Genomic DNA, 8,139 nt, shown 5'->3' on the forward strand with positions numbered 1-8,139 from the left:
AAGAGGCTTTTCCACTGTATTAAATATCCACTCACTATGAAAATCAGAGAAACATAATACAGCCATGTGTAACTGTCTGAATTTTTACATGTTGAAGTAGGAGGCAAACCGAGGCATTAACGGTTTACATGCCAGTTTTGGGATAGTAACATTCATGGTAATTACTACAGAACGACGTTATTTATTCCAGTGCCATGAGGGTGCTTACAGTTAAAAAGAAGTTAATCTATGAACCTTTCATCTATGTTCAGGACTAAAATGTGGGGATTAATAAGCTTTAGGTCATGCTTACCTTGTGATTAAGAAGTTTTTCATGTCCAGTTTTAAAACTGCAAAACGGTGAAGGCATAAATGCTTAATGCAGTGTAATTATGTCATTACTTGTCTTCAGTTATCTGCATGCCAGGAAATAGACTTGCTTTCAGTTTGTTTGCACAAGAAGGAAAATGGTAGAACGGTCTACAGCGGAAAGATGTACATTGTTTTTATTGCAACAAAGGACAAGAGCGTGATGGTAAAATGCACAGTGGTCCAGGACAGAAACAACTGCATTATACTGCTAATAGAACGTTGTTGCTTTACAACCATTTGTACAGACAGCATGCTAACACAAAGCTAGCCAAGAGCCCAGAGTGACGATAAAGCTGAATGTATGCCGACCCCAGCCCAGCAGTCGGAGCCTGAACTTCAGCAGGTAACAAAGCAGTGATGAGCAGTCAAGCTTGCAGCCTCCGTTTCTACCTGTTCATATTTCTACGGTAGAAGCAATGTGGCGATCACTTTAAAGTGTCTTTGAGTTGGTTTTCAACTTTGATCAGAACTGTTCACGTTTATTTGCCTTGGAATTTCAATTCTGTGATGCATAGTTTATTAAAAGAATTAGCATTAATATACAGAGGATAGCAGTATTCTCCTTGTCCTCATTTTCTTCATCACAAAAGAGTGAAAGATGATCACTCACCAGGAAGCCGGGCAAACCAAAATTACATGTTAGGGAAGTTTAGTCAAAGTATATCTAATATATACTTAATCATAGTCAGTGGACGAGTTCCTCATGCCTTTTTGTTTGACAGAGCAATTCCACTTAAACTATTAACTATTAACCTGACTGTAAAATGAAGTTTATCCCCTCCACACTGACCCCAACACCCCACACCATCACTTCTTGCGTGTGCCCTTCTTAAATTTTGGCATCTGAAGACAACAAAGTGTCAAACAGTCAAACAGTATGTTGTGATCTATGGCTTTTAGCCCAATCTGTGTCTGTGAGAAAAACAATTATTGAAACTTCTGCAGGAAGTTTCAGTAACATCATATTTACTCTGTAATAATTAATGACTTATTAGTACGAATTTAGGCTCATGTGCACTTTCTCAGAAATGTAACTAAACGAAGCACCAACAGAGACCTCAATAATTGTGATGGGTATGTTTGGTAGGACTATGTAGTGTTGCTTTAGAATATTGATTAGGACAAGAACAGTACCTCCTGTAATCAAATCTAGGTTGTTCATTATGCTAATGCAATAGCCAGTATCTCTTTTTCATAGCAGTGAGAACCCGTTTACAGACTAATCGGGTTTTGAAGTTTTTCCTCTTTTTCACACGTATGTTTCAGGAAAAGTAGTTCAAGATTTTTCAGCTCCAAATCAGTGCAGTGTTTCCTTTATATGGGAGTTCAGCGCTGTAGTGTAAGTTAAGCTCAAATGGTTAACATCAAAAAAAGAATTTCAGCAATTCCAGATATGAATTCTCCTCCACTGGAAGGCTTTCTAAGGACTATAGCTACTGAACAACCACTAAATTGCACAACTCCAATGTTCTTTGCTCATCGTCTTGACAGGCTGCCAAACAAAAATTCCACTACATGTATTATGTACAAACACACACACAGCTCTCTGGGGAAAGGTGGGCTCGTGCTAAATCTTTCCATGATATTTATTTTGATTTTCTGGTGTGTGACAACTACTCCCAAATCAAAATTAATCTTGAGGTAGGAATCTAAATATTTTAAACAACCTAAAGGCAGCAAATCACTATCACTTTGTTCCACCCCTAAGGCTCACAAAAGTGTGGAGATAAGCATTGAAAGGCTGTTGAGAAAGAAAGTTGATTGTTTATATTTAGAACATGTCCTATAAGAAAAATGCAAAGTAGGTTGACCATATGTCAGTCCACAATTTCCACGTGCTATTAACCTCATGAACAGTGGTGGCAGAAGTTAGTATTATGTATTGATCACCACACACACTCACCAACAGAGCAGAGACCTGCAGCAATGAGAGCTCATGATGACAGTTACAGATTACAAAGGTGCCAAACAGTTTCACAAAGGTGTGCATGCGTCACAACATCCACAATGCATCACAGTCAAAAGGCTCTTCTCATATCGTTTGTACAGCTCACCACAAGCTGGAATTGCCAACCAAGGCAGTGAAAAAGCTAACATGAAAAATCACCAGGCACATTCAGTAGTGAATGACTCATCGAGAGCTGAAACCTATCACACTGATAAAAACGAGTGGAGGGGCACAGAGACGCCATGCTTATATCCTCCAGCGGCACTTCTCCGAGCAGAGCTGTCGAGGATGACAAGCCCCTCGTAGATTGGGCTCGCATGTCAGCGGGGGGTTCTGTCTTGACCAAACACAGGCTGGTGGAAAGAGCTGCACTCAGTCAGTGAGACAGATGCTGTTTTGATGTGGGTGGCCCTTTTGAACATGAACACTTTGGGGGGTTTTCTGAAGCCTTTTTCATGTATGCAGCATAGCATGACAACACACACACAGACAGGCTGTAATATGCCAGCGCTGGTGAGGAATAATCTGGAGGAGGCGCTGCACAGCCACGGGCAAACGAGGAGAAGTGGAACACCGTCTGATTTCAGCCCCTCTCCGGTGAGAAATGGGAGAGAAGAGAAATCCAGGAAGAGAGCTCTGGGTGAGAATGCAACCTTCTTCATGGCCTGGGGAACAAAAGTATAGACAACAACAACACAAAAAACCAAGCTTTGAATAGGAATAAAAATGCAACTCCTCACATATTGTGTTGTTGAAATGCAGACAAAAGAAGTGTAATCAAATGCTGTGTAAAGTACAAAAGAATAAATTCTATTGCATAAAGCTGGAAGTCGTTAAAGCTCAAGCAACATGTATAATATATAACAACTCTTTTTTTCAATTGGGATATTTGGTTTGTGGCCATTATGACGATGGTCAGACGATAAATTTCATCTAGATACTACAGAGACCAGAGGAGAAGTGCTGAGAATTTGCATTGCCGTAGAGGAACATTTAAATATGTTTTATAATCTGAAAAGGGGTCGCCTTCACCCAGGAAGGGAAATGCTTAATAAATGTCTATTCCTCCTCACCTCAAGCTGAACTGAAGTTTGGGGTCTAACACACAAAAATTTGCAAAAAAAAAAAAAAATGCTTTTTTTATTTCAGATATTATCACAATTACTCATCAGCAGATTAGATATGCGATACTCCTGCCCTTGGATAGCTGACAAAGAGTTGGCTAATCAACAACAGTTGGTTATAAGTTAACATTATGCCAGCTAATGTTAGGTTTGAATGTCCTAAAATAAAAACAAAAAAAAAATTACATCTCACACACTACCGCTGATGAACACTTTGACTACATTCTCACAGTGTATGAGACTTTATTCACTAAATGTTGAACACAGCTGCATCCACTTAAAAAACAGTTTCACTAACCCCGGCTAACAGCAGCTAACAGAGGCAAAAAGAGCAGGACTTACCAACAGGAACATTCAGGATATCCTCAACAGCTCACCTCAGTATCAGTGACATCACACACAAGTGAAATTCACTGACTCATCGACGTGTTTCGGACTTCTTTTACAAAGTTTTATAGCCTCCTCCAGAATAAAATAGAAGCGGACGATTCTCACCCAGCATTGACAGCTGAGGTAAACAGTAGACTAACAGCCTTTCGCTCATATGGAAAAATCTACTGAATCTGCTGAAGAAAAGATGAAATTTTTAAGTGACTCAAGGTTAAAAACAAGATACCACAAAACATTTAAATGACTGTTAACTGAGTTGTTTGGTGTACGCGTGTCTTATTTTCTGATGTTCTGATAATTTTTGACAATATTCAAATAAAATATAGTGTGTACAAAAATGTTTTGTTTTTTTTAGCACACATAGTAATAGAAACACATACAGTCTAAATTACATATTTTTGATCTTTCTAAGCAAACTAAAACATGATTGCCCTATAGAAGCTACCATAGCTGGGTTTATGCATTGGAATTGGGTGGGATAAGAAAACAGACCTTGGTTGACTGCAATCTGCAATTTACTGACATCTAGTGGTAAAAATTTTAGTGTAACCTTAATGCCTTTGGATTTTATCCTCTTCCCTAAACGCCTTACCTTGACAGGTGACTTGAAGGACACCGACTGTTGCCCATGGCAACAGCCTCCAGTAAAATAATAGTGACCCAGTGTAACAGAAGGCTTCACGTACACAACAGGAGCCCAGTATGACGACCTCTCATTCAAACTTCCCAGATCCAAATCTGATTCAGTGTTCAGAGGTGGCACAGGAAAAGCCCGATCTGTGCAACAAGAAGGCTCTGCTGCCAGTGGGATACCACAGGATGGCCAAAGAGTTCCTGTCAGAAAGTTTTCTACCAACAAAACGAAAACCTATAAAATATTAGGCTTGTGGTTTTAATGTTTTAGCTACTCTGGAGGACCCTTTATCCTTTAACCTGTGAAGCACAAAGTCTCTTTTCATAAAGATAACTTATGGGGAAATGTTTGCATACGTGCATTCTCTTATAGAATATAGGTTATATTACCAGTCGTGACAAATGTGCTTTTCTTATTGCTTTCCTGTCCTCCTGAAGTTTTGTCCTTCTCCAGAGCAAGCTGCGTGTGGTCAAAAGCGTCTTCAGCACAAATGTTTATAATTCAGCATTTGGCCTGGATCCCAAAAATATTTGAAGCAGAACTTGAGGAGCTCACGGGAGCTGCCAAAGAAATTGCAAAAGTTGTTGCAAATGACTTATGATCGCACACCCTCTCAGTGTTTGCTATGTATGTGCTACAGTCTGTATTATGTGGTTTATTTCAAATTGCTAAGATATTACTTTCAAGCTGACAACACAGAGAAGTCTTTGGCAGAGAAATATGACAGGATGAAATTGTGCCTGCTTTTAGTCTCACAGCACTAAATATACTATGAAGACGGTATAATGATGTAAGATAGAGGTCTCATTGGAAGACCACTTCCAGCTCGATCTCAAAGTCACCATTGAAAGATAATAAATCTGAACAGTAGTGTCCACTGTGTATGAGCACATTTCACAATGATTGGGATGAATATGAATGAACAGATGAGCTTTATTTATATTTTATAAAAATCTGCATTGATGCAAAAGTCCTGTTTTAAAAAAATAGTGCATACTATCTCCATATGTCTGCATCTTTGGGTTTCCCCCCTTAGAGGTCACTATTTGTAAAGTGCAAGCAAAGGCAACTGCTTTTCTTTCTTTAATGGCCCCAAAACAAGGAAATCAGACAAACTTCCATCTTTTAACATCTAGATAACAGAAATGACGTCCATGCTGCAGTCAGAAAAACTGAGGTATAGTAGAACTACTTCTCTGGAACAGCTTATCATTGAATATATTATAAACCTTGTTTGTCTCGTTATCACAGGCAATCGTGAGTTAAGGAGAAAGAAACTTTGTTCCTCTCATATAAATGCAGTGTGCTTATCCTGTTTATATCTACACTGACGTGTTACACCATGTTTTTCATTTTTTGTCTATTTTTATTATGTATTTGTAATCTCAGGAGGGTTTCTGTGGGGAACGTTTCTTGCCATGTGTGTATGTTTGTTTGTTTTTTCACCATTAATTGAAGGTTACCAAGGCAACCAGAACCTGGATTCAAAGTCATGTGGGACGAGCGAGTTGCTTCCAGTTTGTATGCAGCTTAACAGACTGACAAAACAATACAAGTGCGAGTTATTGTTTTCTAAATGCTTGAAGAGACTCCAACACAGACACAATGGATGAGTCCAGTTTAATATCTGGAAATAGTAAATAAGTCCTAGCAGATTGACCTATTAAGAAACTATTTATTTCTGCTTTAAATATGCTACTTAATGCTATAGATGACTGCTATGTTAAAATGGACCAATGGGACTGATTTTCTTTAGTTTCTTTATGAGGTTGCTGCAAGTGGCTCCTAAAGAAACTGCAGTTTTTTGCCACTTTGGTTTTCATGTTGATTGCAGGCTAACACCATCATTATGCTGCACCTCTAGTGGTTGTGTGAATAATTGATTTTTCACATGGGTCCCAGTTTTTGTCCCATCTTAGCAAGCTGAATCTCCCAATGCTTTTCATTTATTTTAAATCAGAAACATTCACATTGGCAAAACACATGAGGGTAGGTTATCAGACACTGAAAAGAAGATAGCACTTTTCATACAAATGAGGGCATTTGGGAGAAGTGAACACATCAGGGTAACAAGACTCAGGTGACAGTAATCAAAAAAATGGGGAAAGGCAGACACACGGATGACCTCAACATAGGAGAGCTCACACAAGAAGATAAGACAGAAAATACTGATGGGACAAATTAAGTAACACAAACTAAAGACTCAGAAATACTCAAGATAACATGAAGATCAATAAACAAAACTTAAACACAAAACACAATTTAGTTTAAAAAAAAAAAAATAGTCAGACCCAAGATAGTGTAATGTTGTTTCAGGATGTCCCATCGTTTCAATAAATATGACTACTATATCGAGAGAAATCTTCAAGCAAGCCTTTGTTTAACTCCATTAAAAGAGTTAAACAAGCCTTCTTTGATAAATACTTAATGTTTTTGCATTTCAATCACTTTCTCCATCGAATATTCGCACAAAGATGAACAAACTTCTTAGATTTCAACCCAAGATTCAGTCGTCTTCTGTTTGTTTTAAATATACATTTCATCAAATGGAAAAACATCTTGTGTATGATTTTGTCACCATAATTCAGGCTTGTCAAATGGAATCTTGTAGATCTGTACTAAAGTTTAAAACCTTTTTAAAATTCAGTTTTACGAGCAGGGAGTGGATGAACAGGATTTGTTTGTTATGGGGTAAACAAGCACCAAATAAATGCGCAAGTGGTAATTCTGCACTCTGATGTCAATGCACCTCATTAGCAGAACTCTGCAGGGCATCGAAACAGTACGCAGCCACTCATACCAATCGACTGCCAAGACTTTACATAACAGTGCTGGCTTGCATAGATTTAAATGTATTTATTGTCAGATTCTTGACAGCTGGGGAAACATGTCAAGAGTCAGAGGCCTAATCTCTTCTTGTCAAATGACATTTGTGTTTTTCTGTTGGATTATAAAGTAATTTATTTAAAAAAAAAAAATCTTTGCAGAAAAAAAAAATTGACAAGGAATTACACAATTACCCTTCAAAGGCTGTAGCACAAGTAAGGAAACTTATTAATACTGGAGTTAGGCAATTAGAGTGGAATAAATCATGCGGACTGCAGGCAGATTGATTCAGTGTGTGTGCATGTAGTGGTTGGAAAAAAGTGTGTCTGTCTGTTAGGAGCGGGGTCATGGGGCTGACTTTGTAAGGAGCACAAGATAATTGTTTGTGTGTACAGCACATTTGACTGTGTGTGTGTGTGTGTGCGCGCACGTGTTCAGGGAGGGCGGCATGACTAAGCAAATGTGAACGCCTCTAATCCAGTTTTCCACTTAGTAAGTTATTATCCTTCACCTTGGAACGGGAACAGACACATTTTTCACTGCCTGATCCAGCTTGAAGAAGCAACACAGTGACCATGGCAGCCAGAGACCGCAAGACTCCCTCCATCAAATGAAAAATAAATAAAAATAACATTGAAGCTCTCACTGGGGAAATGTCTAAAACAATGAGTGCCTTTTTAATATAAAAAAAATTGTAACGTCGTCCACCTTCAGCGTCTTGCTAGAATCGACATTCAATCTGAACTCCTCTTTAAAATGACCACGCAGAAAAGAGGGGTCAACTTCACGGTCTTTACTTAGGCTGCTGAGAAAATAACATAAAATCCTTTTTTCCTTTAAAAGCAATGAATGAAAATTAATGCTAA

The sequence above is a fragment of the Perissodus microlepis genome, chromosome 10 (genome assembly GCF_051167445.1).
Source record: "Perissodus microlepis isolate ML-2025 ecotype Zambia chromosome 10, ASM5116744v1, whole genome shotgun sequence".
NCBI classification, from domain to species: domain Eukaryota; kingdom Metazoa; phylum Chordata; class Actinopteri; order Cichliformes; family Cichlidae; genus Perissodus; species Perissodus microlepis.